Source organism: Canis lupus, chromosome 20, assembly GCF_048164855.1.
Source record: "Canis lupus baileyi chromosome 20, mCanLup2.hap1, whole genome shotgun sequence".
Classification (NCBI taxonomy): domain Eukaryota; kingdom Metazoa; phylum Chordata; class Mammalia; order Carnivora; family Canidae; genus Canis; species Canis lupus.
The window spans coordinates 47,240,030-47,260,594 of NC_132857.1; the positions used below are offsets into that span (position 1 = coordinate 47,240,030).

The 20,565-nt window shown below is 35.8% G+C and overlaps 1 long non-coding RNA gene and 1 pseudogene across 4 annotated transcripts in view; one reads left to right on the top strand and one right to left on the bottom strand.

The window, feature by feature from the left end:
* Positions 1-20,565, top strand: part of LOC140611941 (uncharacterized) — a 52,874-nt gene that overhangs the window by 13,814 nt on the left and 18,495 nt on the right. For 3 of the 4 annotated variants that reach the window (XR_012013250.1, XR_012013253.1, XR_012013252.1), the window contains exon 3: positions 558-629. This is a non-coding gene — a long non-coding RNA (uncharacterized lncRNA). Of the gene's footprint in view, positions 1-557; positions 630-16,157; positions 16,281-20,565 lie in introns of those variants that run through there. The other variant, XR_012013251.1, reaches the window with a different exon arrangement.
* LOC140611569 (thymocyte nuclear protein 1 pseudogene) lies at positions 13,095-15,975 on the bottom strand (annotated as a pseudogene).

Genomic DNA, 20,565 nt, shown 5'->3' on the forward strand with positions numbered 1-20,565 from the left:
GACCCCAGGGTGCTACAGAAGCTGTGCTGGTGACTCAGTTCTCTGCATTCTCCTTCGCAGCCAGGGCCCAATCAAAGTTCCTGAGAGGTGCAAAGGCCACCGCACGTTTAGATGTTCTGCCTTTCAAATGTACTCGAAATGAGTTTCTCACAATGAGCGGCCATTTAAAACTTCCTAGGCTACCTGAAAACCACAGATTTAACTGTTCCTTTAAAGAGCTGAATTCCACTTGGCAGATAGAGTCCTCTTTCTATTCCTTACAGTATCAGTTCACTTGCCAGTCCTCCACTTTCTCTCATGTTGGGCATCTTTAGTCATTGATTTCCCCTGGGGGGGAGGCTGGTTGTGCATATTGATGAGTAACTTGTGAGTGTGTCAAAGATGAAAGTCACAGGGGCACTGAAGTGTACTTTGTGTGAAATAAAAATGAAAAGTGGGAATAAAAAACAAAAAGTGGGTCAAATATTGGCAAGTAATGACTTCCTTTGGTTGCCGTGTGGGTTTGTGTGGATGAAATTCACCATATGTAAGTAAGCCTTTTTCTCATCTTTCTGAAGATCCCTTGAGAAACATCTTTGCACTGAGAAAAATGATCCTCCATCACAGACTGACCCTATCTCCAAATCCAGGTAAGTCAAATCCCAGTCACCAATAGATACCATGGATCTCAAGAGGAGCAAGAGGAAGGCCAATTAATAGGTCTTTGTCAATCCAATCAGACTACTGACAAAATCATTACAAGTCTTTGTCAATTCAATCAGGCTACTGAAAAAATTCAGAACAAATGAACAAATATTAAAGAACAAATATGTTTCCTTCATTTTTACACTCAAGAATAAATATAATCCTCTCAAAAAACTAATGGCATTGATAATATGTGTTCAACCAGATGGATAGATCATACATGAGAGGTAATCTTCTGGTTGTATCTGTGCTGTACATACATGGAACATTCCCCTACTGAGAAATCTTAGGAAGAAGGAAAATGTGACTCCATGATAAACATATGGGATCTGTCTGATATAGGAAGAAGATTCAATTAAACATAAATTCTGTTTTCTTACTATTCACACCAGAGTCCTCTCCTGGAAGGAAAGATCCAAACTCTGTTTACATAAGATGCTGAAAGAGATCATTTAACCTGATTTTGTGAAATTTTGGTGCTATGGACATTGTGTTTGCCTTCCATTTCTAAAGATCTTTAATGATTTTGGTGTATTATAAAGACAGCTCTGAAATTAGTGGACAGAAGTCACATAAAAAAACAACATTTAACTACTTAGAAAATATATCTAGTATTTTACATTTACACGTCTTAGGAGTCAGCAAACTTTTTTTCTGTGAAGAGCCAAATAGTAAATATTTTTGGCTCTGCAGGTTTCTATCACTCTTCAATTTTGCTGTTACGGCACAATAAAGAGCAGCTATAGACAGAGCATGAATAATTGATACAGCTGGATTTCGCTCATTGTGTACCCCATTTGGCTCATGGGTTAGACTATTCTAATCCTTTCCTTAGACCATAAAATTTTCAAGAAATATCAAAGATTTAAATGTAAAATAATAAAACCATAAAATTATTAAAAGAAAACTGTATAGGAAAATCTTCTAATCTTGATGTCAAAACATATCTTTAAGTGTTATCCCAAGCCCAGAAATTAAGAAGACTAAGAAATTTGACCACATAAAATTAAAGAAAAACAATAAACATGACACCCCCCCCCCAAAGAGGACAAATAACAAACTAGAGAAAAACTTATTTGCAGATAGACTGATATCCTACTATATAAAAAAGTCTTCCCTAAAAAGAAAAAGGGCAAGAGATGAGGAGAGAGCCCATAGACAATAAATATAAATGAGTCTTAAACACAGAACTCATATGCCCAGCATTGTTCATGTTAGAAAAGTTTGAATTTGAGAAAATAAAATGAATTATCATGTTTCAAGTCTAAGATTGTCAAAGATCAAAAAATTTGACCAAATGTATTCAGGAGGGTGTGTTGAAACAGGACCACTTGAACACTGCTGCTGTTGGTGGATGTCAATTTATTTTCTACGGAGAGCAATAAATGTTTCACTTAACTTTACATGATAAGTTTCAAAATAATGAGTAGTTGATATGTATATATACTTTTTCACTGATATTTTAAAGTTTGTTTTGATTTAAGTTTAACATTTATTTGATAAAAATCTAAAAAGCAATAAAAATCTTTAATTAGTACATAAAGCATCTGTAGGCAATAAACCTATCCTCAATTTATTTCCTCGAAAGTCATCACAGTTCTAGGCAGATAAAAGTTTTTAAAGTATTGTCAAACTCATTATTTGAATGTCTTCCAACCTGCATTTCAAATGACAGCTTTGCAGAACTCTATGACATCACCTAAAGATAGTAGCAGATTATCCCTATTTCTTGCAGTTTTCAGATAATTCATGACTTCTAATTTTCAAAGTATGTTTGACTATGAATGCTCTGGGACATGTTTCTGCATTTGAATTTCTTTGCCCTTCTACTTTTTTTTTTTCAATAATTCTTCACTGTTATCAATCCTGCTCTGACTTGCTACCTATAAAAACCCTCACGTCACCACTTTTACCTCTGAGTGATCATACAGCCCTGTGTGGTGTTCTAGAGGAGACTGGTACCCTTACCTTTACCTACTATCCTCATGTTGTTGGATGAATTGTGAAGTGAAGACAATTATCTTCAGGATGTGTCGCCACTGCAGACTGGAGAGGGTTGAAGCTAAATGTAAGGTTCTTGTTTTCCATATTGAACAATATGGGCTGGTAGCAGGCAATCAAGCATCCACTGAAAATGTTTAGCACTGAAATGATCTGATAAGATATATGACTCAGAAACAGCTCAGACAGATGTGTGGAGGCTGGATTTGATGACAGAGATTGCAGGTAGAACTTTCAATGGGAAGGCTGTTACGTAGCCCACATAAAAGGAAGGAAGATAATGACTGACAATAGAAGTTGACAATCAAAATTGCTAAATTAATTTCTAAGGCCATGTGAGTATCTGAAAGAGTGTTTACTTATGTGGAGTGTTATTTTGCCCACTCACTCTAACAGCTGTTTTAAAACAGCATGCATACTGCTGATCGGTAACTGTATTCACTTTCTGAGGAGAGATTTAAGGAAAGACTCATTCTCCATCCGGTTTGAATAACATAGCTGCCATCTGCTTAGCATCAAGGCCCTTTTCATGATTAAAAAGAAGAAGAAGAAGAAAAGAAACCATCAACGTCACCTGCTTCGCTACAGATAATACCATATTCCTGTTAATTTTGTAAGTTTTCTTATATTTCAGATAAGTTTGAAACCTTATCATTTATACTTTCCCTGTAAAAAAGAAAAAAAAGAAAAAAAAGAGTTTTCACCAGATCTTTTAATGAAGGTATTGTTTCAAACTGCACAAATGCTACTTGAAGCATGTGGGAACACTGTAGCCTTCGAGAAGAAAGTGTTTCAGCAAATAATGAAACAAAACCCTCCATCTGGATGAGAAGTGTCGCATGAACGCAGCCATTTAATTGGATAGCACATTGCTGGAATTTTTCAACTCATTTGTAAGAACAGACACCAGCACCCAGGCCACTTCTCTCCAGTTTGCCTAAGTCAAGCAGACAGTCTGAACATAAGGAATGGTTAATTGTTTCCCCCCAACTCTATAAAATGTCCAGAATTATAAGAGAGTGGAGGTGTTATCTCCAGAGATGCTGTGTTTGCTTAATAGGATTCATGCAGACATAATTTAAGCACTAGTTAGCGTATTGACATTGATGATCTATGCATTTCTATGATTCTTTGTCCTGAATATAATCCTGATCAATCAGAGAAGTTGCAGGTCAGGACTCTGGGCCCGACTCCCAGGCTTGCATCTAACTTCATCACCTCAGATTTCGTCAACTGTGGATAAGTTATTTTAGTCTCTAAACACCTCGGTTTTCTCATATGTAAATTGTAGATGACAATATTAGTTACTTCATATGGTGTTTTGTGAGTCGTCGGGGAGTAAATACGTGTAAAGTGCTCAAATATGTCATAGCACATAGTAAGCGTTTAGCCAATGTAGCAATTATTGTTTTTAGTTCCTCCATATGGGGACAGAATTGGCTGAGGCCATTAGACAGATTGCTGACTTTTGAGACGAATTTAAACTACTTTCAGAAAAACACCAGTCTCTGAACATTTCTAATTCCGATCAGCTAAGAAGTCAATCTTATTAGGGCATCTTGGTTAAAACTTCCCTCTAGGAATAGTGAAGACGGGTTTGTGAGGTGAGGACCACCTTGGGAGAAAAGGTATCTGCTTCAGGGTTAGTCATGTCCATATCTTCTAAGATGGTTTTCATCCTCCTTGACAAAAGCCTTTTGTTCTTATTTTGCTATATGAACCCTAAAGGAAGAATCTTGCCTGTGTTATGACTGTACTCAGCCGGTCATGCCACCCCCTCAAACCAAAAGGGGATTTGACTGCTCAGGAAAGCACAGAAGATGTATCACAAAGACTGAAACTAATAGGATTAAATAGGAAGAGCAGAAACCAAATTATATGTTGGCCCTTTCCTTCACATAATTCACCGTAATAAGCAGCTCATTCCTTTCTTGAAAAACTTCCACAAATCTTGCCCTTCTCATTTGGTCAGAAGGGAAAAGAAACTTCTATTTCAATACCTTTTTTGTAGGTCAAACAGCACTATAAAGAATTGAAGGAAGTTTGGGAAATAATTTAATAACGAACAGAAAAAGTGCTCTCTGCAAAGAGCATCTGTAGGAATCCCAAGAGGTCACTCAAGGGACTGGAGTTGCCTGACATATTTTTTCTCGAGAAGATTTCTCATTTCCCAATAAGAATATTGGTATTCATTATTCCATGAACTTTGCTACTGTTCTGTCTTTGTGTAACTTCAAGTACATCCTTTTTTTTTGTGAGTTCATGAGTTTTACAGTTAACTTTGAATATGCTAGTCGAGAGAGAAGAGAATATGGAAAGTGAATATCTTCAAATCTCTTTTCGGGAACTGAAGTCTTCTTCCACGGTGGGCAAATGCTGTAGCTAGTGCATGTGATAATTTTATGGGAATTAGAAACGGAACCTCTCCAGGTACAAACCTGCGCCAAGACAAGTGGCAGAGCAAACAGAGCTAGCACTTGACTCTTGAGTGCCCTTGTGCAGTGCACGATCTATACAACCTCATGTGGCAGCTTGAACTTTGAAGACAACAAAATTTTACTTGACAATTCTATTTTGTAAGTTGGCAGTAAGGCCACACCTTGTGCTGCTGGGAAACTCGCATTTTACTTTAGTCAATCACTAAATTTTTAACATATAAAACAGTTGAATATATAGCATCCATAATCCTAGTTTCTTCTCACAATTATATCTGTTTTGTATGTTAAATACTTACCGTACTTATTATGTATGCTTTCTACCAAGGCACATATATTTGTTTTATTTCCTTATCTTATCCATAAATATAGCATACCTCATTTTATTGTGCTTTGCTTTATTGTACTTTTCAGATATTCTTTTTTTTTTTTTTTTTTTTACAAACAAGTTTTGTGACAATCCTACCTTGAGCAAGTCTATCAGCACCATTTTTCCAACAACATTTGCTCACTTCATGTCTCTATGCCATCACTTTGGTGATTTTTGCAATATTTCGAATTTCTTCATTATTTTATTTGTAATGATCTGTGATCAGTGATTACAGTTCACTTAAAGCTCAGATGACAGCATTTTATTAGCAATAAAGTGCTTTTTAAGTAAGATGTATATTTTTTAGACATATACTATTGAGCACTTAATAGACTATAGGTTATGGTAAACATTTTAACATGTACTGGAAAACTAAAAAGTTAGTTTGACTGGCTTTATCGTGATACTCACTTAATTGCAATGGTCTGGAACCAAACCTGCAATATCTCTGAGATATACCTGCATGATTAAGGGCACAGCCTCCACACTGCAAGTCTGCCCAAGAATTTAGACACTATTCACAAGTTTGGGGGTTTTGAGGACCATCCTTAATTCAGACCAGCTGGCTAAAAATGTGGGGGTTCCCATGACCATCCTCACATTTAATAATTTCCCTCACAATACTCAGGAAAGCACTATATTTACTATTAGTTTTATTGTGGCAAAATGACTTTATTATGAACACAGGAGGCAGAATTTAAGACTGGGAAGAGTATTTCAAATGCAAAGCTTCTTTGTCCCAAGGGATATGTTTACCTTCCTGGCACTGAAGTGTAACAATGTGTGCATGAAATATTGCCAAATCTGGATGCTCACACTAGCTCTACTGTCCAGAGATTTTATTGAGGCTTCATAAGGTTGACATGGATGATTTACTGCCCACATGGTTGAATGCAATCTCTAGTCCCAACCCTTGGGGATCAGACTGATTTCATATAGCCAACAGTTCTAACTCTCTGATCACATGGTTGGTATTTCTGGACCTGACCAGTCCCCACAATGAGTCATCTATTTAGCAAAATGATCATTTGGGATCTGAGGACCCTAACTTACCACCAATCATCTTGTTAGCATAACCTATCAGCTGTGGCCCCAGAAGCCGCCGTGATGAATAAAGATATTCCAACACTCAGATTATTTCAAGCTTTTAGAAGTTAACTTCCAGGAGCCAGGACTAAGGCCAAGTGAACCTTTCTGGGTGAAGTTAATTCTTCACTACACATTTGCCTAAAAATTTTTTTTCTTTTTTTCTTTTCTTTTTTCTTCTCTTTCTTTTTTTCTTTCTTCTTTCTTTTTCCTTCCTTCTTTCCTTCCTTCCTTCCTTCCTTCCTTCCTTCCTTCCTTCCTTCCTTCCTTCCTTCCTTCCTCCCTAATGGATTCTGGACCCATGTAAGCTATAATTTCTCATTATAATAGTGATAGAGAAACATTGAATTACCTGTCAAAAATAGCATTCAAAAAAGAGCAGAAATAGAAGAAATGGGAAACCTACAAGTTGAATCATAAGCCTGATTCAACCATTTCTTTCTGTCCAATGACATATTCAATTAATAGACCTCATGTCCATGCCCAACATTACATATACCTGTGAGCAAGAAAACAGCTTAGCAATGCTGAAAGAGGAAATGTATTCCCTTTTTGACCAAGAGGTTAGAATTCAAGAAGAGCTTCTTAGCTTATCCTGACAGCTTGACTCAGAGCACAGAGTTGAGGTCCAGAACCATGAGTGTCTCTTTCCAGCTGGCTTAAAGTTTGAAAGTGCATCAGCTTGGTGTGGGCTGATCCAACAATGCTAATGCGTTGCCATTGGGACAATAAACCAGGACATTAGAATCCTGGGTACCCTGAGATGATATTGAGAGAAAGGTCAGCCATCTGGCTGCTACATCAGGTTTTACTAGTTTTAATTGACCCTTCTTTCTGTCCTATCTGTTTTTCTATTCATAAACTCACAACTGACATTTCAACCGGTATTATGCAGACTAAATGTCTGAGAACTCACTGTCCCAAGAGCTGGACTGGTGACTGACAAATGCTTAGTTCTTTTAGAGGAATGTTTTGTTTCTCATTAACACATCTATGTTATATTCAATATTCCACACATGTCTGAATAGTAGAGAAAATCGATTTTATTTCATCTAAAAGACAAATTGTGATGATATGAAAAAATGTGGTAAGGACCATAGGATTGTAAGAAGAATTAGTTCTAAATATTTCTCTAAATATCTTTAATTTCCAGACTTAGTAGCTATAAAATAGAACTAGAAAGGACCATATCCCAAAAGAATTATAAGAATTGTTTAATATAAATTGTTTAGGTGCATATCTGACTCGTGGTAAATGCAGAACAAATAATAGCTGTTATTTTATGGGCAATAGTATTTTTATTGAGTAATATTCATATATGGGAAGACAAGGATAGCCAATACTCAACATTTTTTTGACTTGGAGTATGGGAAACCTATCAATCAGTAGTCAAATTAAGCCTACATATCCTCAATCAACTTGTAAACTCTAAATCTAGCCATGTTGGTGAAAGTAAGGAGGACACTGTGCTAAACAAAGAAATCTAGAAGAGTGGTTTGTTAAAATCCCTTTACTTCCCTCAACACCAAATCAAAGAACAGATATAATCTAGAGACTGATATAGACTACCAATATCTCAACCATTGCTGTAATCATTATCTAGTAACTGTATTAAAAGACATCGTGTTTACAATTTGCAGTAATGAACTCAGTTAAGCAATAATCTGGGTCCTTATATACTTAGACCCATTGAAGCAATTTGTTTTTATCTGGAAGTGTTAGCAGTTTGTCTTTTATTCTATACAAGTGTGTGCATTTCCCGACATTTTTGTCATGGCAACGTTCATTGCACTGAATACATTACATTACACCAGTGATAGGATGAACATGGTTGAGAAGGAAACAAGTGAAAGTACAGGCTTCTAGCCTTTGTGATCATATAAAAGGATGTAGATGAACTCATGGACCACTAACTTAACCAAAACCATTGGTGGGACAACCAACAATGAAGTCCTTAGAGATCATTGAAGGAATGGGGCTGTTTGGAGTCATTCCCAAGGTCAAAGATAATCTTAGGTTATTCCACTAAACCACAAGGAATAATAAAAAATGACTACTTCAACTACTTGATAAGGATCATAGTTTGGTATATTCTCAACTGTAGCACCAAGTAATAAATCTGTCAGAAATTTGCTCTAGAGATTATTCAGGGACCAGAAAGGCTACTATCCTCCTGGCACAGTTAGGAACAGTTGGCCTTTCTTCTTGGTCCTTATTCATTAGTTAACAATTGTTGTCAATAGCGAATATGGATTTACTTGGGCATTTCCCAAAGTGGAAAAACAACACAGTGTTGTTGGGTTTCTGGAGTAAAGCAACTACCACAATCTTGTATCTTTTAAGAGGAAAGTAATAGCCTCTCACTGGGCTCTGATAAGGTGTGAGAGACTGACTATGTCATTGTAGAGACTTAGAGCTGGAAATTGTAGTCAATCACCTACTTGTGCAATGCCCTTTCATGTGCAAATCATTTATGCTTATGTCTTCTGCACTACAACTACAGAGTTGAGGTCATATGAATCATATAGTCTAAAATACTTACTATCTTGCTCATCATACAAAATGTTTGCCAACCCCTTGTCTGAATGATGCAAGGCCCTCATCACAGGCTCTGAGAAGGATTTATGGGGACTATTTTGTCTATCAGAAAGGCTACCAAAATGAGAACATATAGAAGAAATGGAGCATAGGCACAGGTCAGGCATCATTGGAAGCTCTGAAGGAAATAATTCTTTCACCATATGTGCAGGATGCCCCAGTTTTCAATTCTTGTTTTGAATGTCCTGTACTACTTGCTTTTTTGTTTCTGTTTTTGATGGAATAATTCTGTAGCCAATGTTCTGTACTTATCAAAATATTATATTAGTTACCTTGTATACATTTCAGTAATGGGATTATTACATATTTACATTATAAAATCAATTCATATCACATATGGATTAGGTCTAATTATTACCAAAGAATACTTACATAAATAAATGAAACTGTAGTTTTAAGAGCTATTGAAGCTTTCTAAAAATTGAATAATGCAGGGAACTGAACTTAAGAGCCTGGGAAATACAGATCTCTTGGTGAAAAAATAAATTAACACTATGATATATTTAATTACCAAATATTTCAAGCATTAATAAAAAGATAGAGAAGAGCCAAGCAATGCTCAGATACACTTGGACATCATGTCCTTTAGGTCTATTTTTTCAAATGAAATATTCCAGTGACAGATGAATTCCCATGTATGATTTAAACTTTTAAAATAAATGAACATATTCACTGATTATATATAGTACCATTTTCAAGTTTTAAATGTATGTAAATTGTATCATGTTTTATATATTTTTCTTTAAAAATGTCTTAAATGCAACTTTTTGAAGTCCATTCACATTAATAGATATAGTTTGGGTTTATTCATTTTATCTGTTGTATTGTCTATTGTCATATGACTGATATTAATAGTAGCTCATAATTATTATAAGCTCACTATGTATCTGATTATATCTGAATTCTATTTATATGAATCATTTAATTTTTATACACAAAAAAAACAAGAAGCGGACACAATTTTTACCTCCATTTTACAAATGAAGAAATTGAAGCATAGAGCTATAATTGCCCAAAGTTGATAGAGCTGGATTTCGTACACTGGCAGTGTAGCTCCAAAAAAATCATTGCAAATCACTATGCCAAAACTGCCCGATTTAAGCACAATTTAAATATTTGTTCTGCTGTTAGTGGGAATTTAAGTTGATTATGATATTTGCTATTACAGACAATGCTATAGCAAACATTTTGGAGCAGGTCTTCTTATGCTACTGTGAAAACTTCTCTATGTATATTGTTGTGAAATTGCTGAGCTATAAAGTATACTCATCTTCAATTTCATTAGATATCAACAAATGTGCCATCCAATTTCATTAGGTATCAACAAATGTGTCTCCAAAATAGTTGCGTGCATTTAAAATCTCATCAATATATAAGCAAATATACTTGATATTTGTAGAGGTTTTTTTTTTTTTTTTTTTTTTTTTTACCAAATCTGAAGAATTGCAAGTGACTGACTTCTGGCTTTAAAAATAGTTATTTCTTTAATTACTAACAGGTTTCAGCCACTCTTCTTATGTATTGATAATTCATAGTTCTGCTTCTAAGAATTGTTTGGTCTCTTCATTTGTCAGTTACTTACTTTTTATTAAACTTACTAAATCGTGGGGCCTTAAAAATATAAATACTAATTTTTAATTTGGTAGGTTATAAATGGTTTCTCTAATTCTGTTATCTGCTTTTAGTTTTATTGATTGTTTAACAGTTTTTAATTTTAATATTGTCAAATTTGTCTACTTCTTATGGCTATGTTTTTGTCTCTCCTGTAAGAATATTAGTTCCTCCTTCCCATCATAAGATATTCTTTTGCATTTTTTCCTAAATTTTAAAGTAGTAGCTTTCCTATTTAGATTCTCATCCTCCTGTATTTGATTTTTTTTTTTAATTTTATTCAGAAATAGCTGACATCACTATATAAATTTAAGGCACACAGCATAATAGTTTGATTTACATTGTTGTGAAATTATTAAAATGATTCAGCTAACATCCATCTTCTCATCTAGTTACAATAAAGAAATGAAAAAGGGAAAAATATCCTTGTGATCTTAATATTTACTCTCTTACAACTGCACTATGTGTCATACAGCAGCATTAGCTATAGTCATCATGTTGTACGTTCATTGCTAGTACTTACTGTTGTATAACTGTATAACTTTTGACCACCTTTCTCCAATTCCCCTTCCAACACCCTCATCTTCTGCTAACTTTGGCCTCAATTTGTTCTTCTTTTTCTAGTTCCTTCAGACATAAAGTTAGGTTGTTTATTTGGGATCTTTCTTGCTCCTTAATATAGGTGTTCATTGCTATGAATTTCTCTCTTAAAAACTGCTTTTGCTGGGCAGCCCTGGTGGCTCAGCGGTTTAGTGCCACCTTCAGTTTAGGGTGTGATCCTCGAGACCTGAGATGGCGTCCCATGTCAGGCTCCCTGCATGGAGCCTGCTTCTTCCTCTGCCTGTACCTCTCTCTCTCTCTCTTTGTGTCTCTCATGAATAAATAAATAAAATCTTAAAAAAAAAAAAAAAAAAAAACGCTATTGCTATGTATATTGCATAAGATCTGGTATGCTGTGTTTCCATTTTTGTCTCAAAAAACTTTTTTTTAAATTTTCTCTATAATTTCTTTGATCCATTAGTTGTTCAGGGGAGTGGTGTTTAATTTATATGTGTTCACGAATTTTTTAGTTTTCTCTTTTATTGATTTCTAGATTTATACGCCCTCGTTGTCGGAGATGATACTTGGTATAATTTCAATTTTGAATTTGCTAAGACACATTTTATGGCTTAATATAACTATCCTAGAAAATGTTCCCGGAGCACTTGAGAAGAATGTATATTCTGCTTGTTGCTGGTTAGAATGTGCTGTGTATGTTTGTTATGTCCCCTTGGTCTATAGTGTTCTTCAAATCCACAGTTTCCTTATATTTTCACTGACTGGACGGTCTATCCATTGTTATAAGCAGGGTACTAAAGTTCTCAACTATTATTGTATTTTTATTCCCCCCCTCAGCTCTGTTAATTTTGCTTTGTATATTTAGGTGCTTTAGTACTGGACACACAAATATTTAAAAATCTTATAACTTCTTGATGTACTGACCTCTCTATCATTATATTTTGGCTTTGTCTCTTTTTTCCATTTTTAGTTTAAAGTCTATTTTATCTCATGTAAATATAACCTCTGCTTGGGGCTACAGATTTTCTGTAATCCCTGTGGGGCAAGATCAGAGTAGGGGTCTCATAGAATGACCCCTATACTGGCGGAGGCTGGTTGTTCCCCCTGGGTTGTCATTTCCTACTGGAAGAACTAAAGTCTCAGAGGAGTTCTCTCTTCATGGTCTGCATTGTCTGGGGGAAGGGCAATGTGGTTAAAATGTGGCCTCTTCTCTTATCCCTCTAATGCAATCTGTCTTGGTCTCAAGGTGTAAGGGTGAGTCAGCCTCCCCCTGTGTTCTAGGATCATTTCGGTGGTGTCTTGTTCTTTAGTAGACGTTAATCGCTCTTGTGAGAAAGATCAAAGTCAGAAACAGCCAAGATGTGATCATCTTGGTGATGTCACTTGTATTTAACTTTTAAGTATGACATGAAATATGGCTCCATTTCTTTTCCAAAACTCCATTTGATGAAATCACTTGTCCTGTAACACTGAATGATGATCCTGTCCTTTACATATTTATTTATATTTCCATTTCATTGTTTATTAAAATATGATAGATTGATAGGCTTCTTTTTAAGTCCTTAGTTAATTCTATTACCTTCTTTTTTGTTCATATTAGTGTTTTATTGAAAAGAGTACCTGAAAACCACCAATGTACACAACCTCTGGTGAACATAACAAGCAAGCTTCCTCACCTTCTTTTGTCTTATAAAAGCTTGACTTCTTTGGAGTAGCTAACTTCTTACACATTCCAGCAACAGTGTCTCCAGTTAACTTGGTTCCTTTTTTTTTTTTTTTTTTTTTTTTCCAGGTTCAATAAAATCAAACTCTTCTAGGGTCAGAGACTGAATTGAGAGTCTCTGGCAAGTGAATAGAGACAAATATATATTCTTTAATGTTTCAGTTTTTTATTTAAATTCCTGTTAGTTAACATACAGCGTAATATTAGTTTCAGAAGTAGAATTTAGTGATTCATTATTCGTTAGTTTAAATACAATACCCAGTACTCATCACAAGTGCCCTCCTTAATCCCCATCATCTGTTTAGCCCTTCCCCCATCCATTTCCCCTCCAGCAAACTTTAGTTTGTTCTCTTAAGTTAAGAGCCCTTTTTATGGTCTGCTTCTCTAAGAGAGCCATATTTTTTAAGGGCTCAGTGATGGGTTTTAAGCTCAGCTAGAGTAATGAAACACTTCATCATGGGAACAAATTGTACATCCAACACGGACCATTTGAGGTTGTCTTCTTTGCTGGATGGGTCATAATGGGGATTGTTTTTCTCAAACTATGGGATGTCTGAGTAAGCCTCCTTGACAAGCTTCACAAGTCCTGTGATGCCTGGCTCTTTGCAGTTGTGATGGTAGAAGAAGGCTTCTTCCTTTAGCTTCATGGTTGGAAGGAAGTTGCCAGCCTGTCCTGCCAGTTGGGAACACCATCCCAGCATGCTGTCTGATTGGGCTGGCTTTAGGATACTCAGTGCAAACTTCCCATGTACACCTTTCTCTAGTCGCTTTCTAGCTCTGACTTTTTTCAACCAGTAACTCTTTAGATTCTTCCCACATTTTTTAGAGGCCTGTCTTCCTAGGGCTGGAGTTACTCACTTTAGCTGATGGGGCTGCCGGTTTCTTAGTCTTGATATGTTTTCCTCCTGGCCCCTTATTGTTGGCCCAGCAGCAGGCTCAGCAGCCCCAGCCAGCCTTTTCTGGGGCTTCTCCCTGCAGGGGTGTTCTCTCGCAGCACTGACCCCACCATCTGACAGATCTATTACTTTCTCTAACTTTTTTATTTATTATGGCTTTATGATTAGCCCTGATATTTGGTAGGACAAACCTCCTCATTTTTTTAGTCTTCTCACGAATGTCTTGGATATTTTAAGATATAATATTTCATAAATATTTTTATAAATTTTTCTAAGCTATCAACTGGAAACTTATTGAATTTGTAAATTATTACTTTTTGTAGAGTAATTATTTATATGGATTATCGCTATCCCTGATCATCGCATACTTCTAAATTTAATTATTCTATTATGATTTCCCTAGGTTTACTTTTTTTTCCCCTTAAATTCTTACAGTACTTTGTTGTTGTTGTTGTTAAATTAATACCTAGTACCATTTAATGTTTGTTGTTATTATGAATGGTATTTTAAAAATCTGGTATTTGCTAATGCGGAGGCAATAAATGTGTACCACTCAGATATATCTTCAAGAATCAACCTGTTGCAGAGGGTTCAGTCAGATAACAGCCTGGAGTTACCATACCTCTGGGTTCGGTTACTATATCTGAGTCAAAAGCAGTCTCCCTAGGCAGCTCCCAGCCAATGACTGAGCATGATAGGCATATTAGGGCCTCCTGCTAATTGCTCTATACAATACTCCTCTATAGGCAGTGTTTGCCCTACAGCTCTCTGCTGGGCTGCCTGTGGCTTTTTAAGAGCTGCATTGCTCTTCTGCAATTCTTCCTATTCCAATTTTTGAAGAAACAATATATTTCATAAAATCAGGTTTAATCTAAAATATTAACATAAATTTATAATCTGAAAAGCTCTCATTCTGCTACTTAAATAATCTGTAAACTTTTTGTCATCAGCATTCCGTCAACAGAATTCATAATATGACATGACTTTCCATGTCACAGGATTCAATTTATCAGGCTGGGTTTTCACCAGAAGGAATGAAGTTTTCATGAACCGTGGTCCAAAAGCATCTGACTACATCTCTGTCCCTAGCCCAGCTTGCCTTTCCCATCCCAGAACACATTTTTATTTTCAATTGGAACAAATGTGATCTGCCAAAGAATTTGAGTTCCAATTGTTACTGAGATACAGGAAACATAGGAAAATAGACGAGAAGTTATTAAAATGCACTTGTAAATTTTCATATTGTCAAATATAGAGAAAAATGAAACAGGTTAATTAAGCCAGGGGATACAAATACTGCACCAAAAATTCAGTTTACACCCAGATTACTGATGCAAACATTTGTTACCACATATGGCTTTAAATATTTCAAGACATTGGGTTTGATGTTTACACCCCACAGTGTGTGAATCTTCCATATGGTGATTTTCTATTATACATTGTATTTGAGTTGCATGGTTGAGTGATAGAAGTTTTTATTTCAAATGTTACTGGATGTATTCATGTATACACACACACACACACACACACACACACAATCACACACACACACACACACACATGCCGACTAACTCACACAGGCTTTAAAGCTTAGCATGAGTCTTGAGACCAAGAAAACAGCCCTGGCTATCAGCCTAAATAGGTATTGGAGAGATGTTTTAGCAAAATATAGAATTATTTTTCCTAGGCTATTTTATTTAAAGGATACAATTTCTTTCTTTTCTTTAGATTTTACCTATTTATTCATGAGAGACACAGAGAGAGACAGAGACATGGGCAGAGGGAGAAGCAGGTCCCCCAATGGGGAGACCAATGTAGGACTCAAACCCAGGACCCCAGGGATCACTTCCTGAGCCAAAGGCAGAGGCTCAATCACTGAGCCACCCAGGCGGCTCCTAAAGGATACAATTTCAACTCAATTTCCCATATTTGTCTTCAATATTAATGGCAACAAGTAATTTAAACTTTTGCCTTGTTGCTTAAGAAACAGCTACAAATACCTAACTTCATCATCTTCTTGCTTTCTATATGCTGAAGAAGCAAATAAGATTAATAGCTTATGTAGATTATTCAATGAGTAAGAAGCTCTAGTTTGAGTGGGGAGTCTACCAAAAAAAAAAAAAAAAGGTAAAACGAAGAAGAGGCCCTATAGAATACCATTTTCTCTATTTCTTTTCTTGATTCCATGTCCTGAGACCAGAAACCTGACAGTGCTTGACCACGCAGCAACAGCGAGAAAAGTATGGCGTTTTCAAAGGACTTCTCAACTGTAATGAGACTTCTCAATTAGCAGAAACATGACCAAGGGAATTAAAAACAAAAACAAAAACAAAAAAAATCAATGTCTTAAAGACTTTGTACAAAATTCATTCATCATGAAAGATGTGTTTTGAATACTTATCACACAAACACTCAAAAAATAGATTTGATTATTTATTTATATACTTTTTAAAAATGCCCGGCCAGAGTGCAAGGATCCATTTCTCTTTGTGCTTAGTAATGGTGGACCTTTGTAACCAGGGATTCTTAAAAATATGGGATTGGAGGAAGTACCTCAGCAGGGGGATCATATATATGGGGAGAAATGGGAGATGATAGATGATAGATAGATAGATAGATAGATAGATAGATAGATGATAGATAGATAGACAGATGATAGATCAATCGCTTCATCTCTGTTTCTGCAGTGATAAGTGTAACTGCTACTCACCAAGACCTCATAGGAAGCGAAAGTTCTCAGACTTTAGACATCTCAGTTTACCGTAATGTTGACCACTCTTCCTTGCTTACTAGCAATTACGGAAACAATTGTACCACCTGCTTGACAAAGAGTAAATGACCGGGAGGCAGTTTAAAGGGAAGTTATTCTTACAGAAACTCACACAAACAAATTGATTGGAGTTGATCTATACAAGGAAATGGATTGACATTGCAAGGGTCAAGACCAACTGCAAATTTTAAGTCACCTGTAAAGCATTAGCTCCAGATTTCTATTCTCAGAGCTCCAGCTTTTCTGTGGTAACAGAAGATCTTAGGACGACTAGATTGCTTTGTCTAACAAATAGGGCATTTATACTGCAACAAATATCCCTTCACTTAATCGTAGTAATTCACCTCTGGTGCAAATGATAGTAGTTGAGATTTTTTTTTTTCCAGCAAACCCATAATGGAGAAAATTTAACCCAAAGAGGAAATGGGGGCAAAGATCAAAACTGAAATAAAAATTTTTATTTTTTTTTATTTTTTATTTTTTATTTTATTTTATTTTATTTTTTGAAATAAAAATTTTTAAAAGACGAGCAGGAGCTAGAAGAAAAGGATATGTTTACAAGTAGTCTGTCTCTGAATAAACATAAATGATAGCCTAAATGGAGTTTAAACTTATGTGATAATAATAAAAATGGAAAAGGAAATTTCCTCTTAGGTTAATTGTTGCCAGATGCTCCTGTTTTTAAGTAGTATGATCCAATGCTACCAGATTTGCTACTGTAAATCTGGCTGATGATTTAATGGATTACATGAAACTAATTAGTCAAATCAGGATATATGGACAATGCTAACTACCTTTTCTAATCTGTTTTGATATTAAATTTCCATTCTTGGCAATATATTACCTCCCAAATGCCCTTGGAAATAACAGTAATTTGACTACTTTTGTGTAATATATGATTAAAGCCTAGCTTTAAACAAAACATTTTGGTGTTTTGTTTTTGATTATTAATTTAAAAAATCCTTAACAATATTTATTTTTCCTAAGCATATTTTCCAGCTTTTTCTCCATTAACATGTGCTTTGAAGTGTTTGCCTTATATTAATATATAGGAAAAAACACACTTTGGTCACTGCTGTATTTTTTTTTTTAAGATTTTATTTATTTATTTGACAGAGAGAGAGAAAGCATGAGCAGGGAGAGTGGCAGGCAGAGGGAGAGAGAGAAGCAGACTCCCCACTGAGCAGGGAGCCCAATGTGGGACTCTATCCCAGGACCCTGGGATCATGACCTGAGCTGAAGGCAGATGCTTAACCAACTGAGCCACCTAGGAGACCCCCAGTTATATTTCTAATGACGCATATAATATTTGGTTTTGGACCTATTGCATATTAAGAAAATAGGTTATCATTTAACTGTTAAAATTATAATACTGACAAAAGGTTTCAAATATTCAATCTTTAAAAGTCTTTACTTTATGCTTTAAAATATCAGCAGGCTTACCTGAATAGGCTGTATTTTTTTCTGGCTAACAAAATTATAGAAACCACTTCAACCGATAATTTGTAAGCCCATCACCATAAGTAACACTTTATATGTATATATTGGCTTTTTTCCAACATATTACAATATTTCTTATCTTTACAATATTTTCATGCTTACATCTCATGCCACTGTTTTCATTTGTATAGAGACCCTACTGTCTCTTGCTTAGCCCAAGCTCATTGCTCAAGATATAATTCCTTCTTTATCTTATATCATCACTTTTTCATTCTCTACTGGATCATTCCCATCAACATACACATATACTGTTACTTCTTAAGAGAAACAGTTTTTCAGTTTCCACTTTCTCTGCCAACTACTCTTACTCTGCCCCCCTTTGGAGTAAAATGCCTAAAACAGGTGTTTTTCCCCCCCTTCCTCACATGTTCTTACTTCATCCAGTTTTCTTTCTCATCACCTGTTAAAAATGTTATCATCAATATCACTACCAAAGTAATTAAAGCCAATTTACTTGACCTATAGGTAGCCTGTGAAGTAGTTCACCATACCCTTCTCTTTTTCATACTTCCCCACATTTCTTCCAAGTCTTTACTATTTCTGGGATTTATCCTACCTCAATGATCATTCCATCTTCATCTCCTTTGCAGGTTCCTTCTCTTCTCTTCAGTCTCTAAATTAGAGCATTTCCAGTCTCAGACTTTGGTTTTCTCTTTTTTTTTTTTGTTTATCCTGTTGGAGGTCACATCTAGTCTCATGGCTTTAAAAATTAGTATATGAAAACTTCTAAAGTTGCATCTCCCACTCATAGTGCTCCATCAGATTGCAGACCCATAAATCTCATTGTTTACTTGACATCTCTACTGGATGTCTAGTTGACATTTCAAACTGAACATACTTCAGAATGGATTCTCAATTACCCCTCCCTGTATCTGCCCCAAATATAGGCCATGCCCCACTATTTTTTTCAGTACTATGCCATCATAAGTTGAGTCATCCTTGAGTCCCCATTTTTCTCTTACAACATACACCTAACATGTCAGGAAATTTGTTGTCTCTAACTTCAAAATATATTCCAAATCCAAATATTTTGCACCCCCTATGATCAAGATTGATTCCCAGGAAAAAAAAAAAAAAGATTGATTCCCAGGACTACAATAGTCTCCAAGCTAATTCCTATATTTGTATTTTTGTCCATTAGAGTCTATTCTTGACACAAGAGCCAGAGTTTGTTGGGAAACACACTCAGAATTAGCACCTGTTGGGTCAAGGAATGGTGAGAGAGGAAGCAAAGGAGCATCTTTGGGCAAAGGGAAAAGATCGGCTACCAGAGCGTCTCAGAAGAGGTCACTCAATCCCACAAGAATCTCTGAAACTGCAATAGTCCTCTGAGTGGTCTTGACATAAGGAGTAGTAGAGCCTTTAGTTCCCCTTGAACCACTCATTGAATGTAAACTGCTCTCAGAGACAGAGTGAGACTTGGATGAGCAGGCTCCCTGCAGCAAGCAGAGTTACGTGTCACAGTTGGAAGCTATGAAGCAGCAGCACAATCAGTAAGTGTATCATAAATCCTCCAGTTCCAAAGAGACCTATGGTTGGTGTATGACTGTGTCTACTGCACAACCAGTGGAAAATCACTGCTCTTAAGAAAACAATTAGGAGAGTAAGTAGGTGGAATTTGGCTAAGTTCAAATTTGAAAATAAAATATTGCTAGGTTAGCTATCTGACAAAATATGAATTCCATCTCTTCCTTATGAACTTCAATATGTGTTGTTTACAAAAATTGTGAATTGTAAGGTACTTTCAACTGGAACATGTGATTAATGATTCAAGAGACAGTGGGCCTCAAGGTGTCAACTATGTGACAGGAATTTAATCACTCAGTGGCTTCAGGAAGATTCCCTTATTGCCAGATATCTTTCTACGTTGTTTCTTTCTGCATGAAATCGATTCCATTCATTGCTTTAGCTTATAATTTTCTTTTGTTTAAAAATATATGCATTCTAAAAAGGAAAACTCTTTAAACCTTTTTGGTCACTACAACTCATTTTTTTCTAAACCATGTATATTCAGTAAAGACTATTTACTCTATGTACCAGATGCTGTGTGATGTTGTGAGCTCACTGAAGTGAATGAATTTCTAAATGATTTCAAGGAACACTGCAATTTAGTAATGGAAAAAAGAAACTGTGAAAGCACATTATTTCAATGCAGCTTGATATGTGCATTGACAGAGATTTGCCCAGGGTCCTGATCAAAGGTCACCAGAGAGAAATCCTGGAGGACAAGTAGGGTTAATCAGTTGGAGACTGGAGGTGGAGGTAATATTTCAGGCGGAAAAAGCTGTGTCTGCAAAGGTGAGGAGGTCAGGAGGACACAAGACACAGTGGAA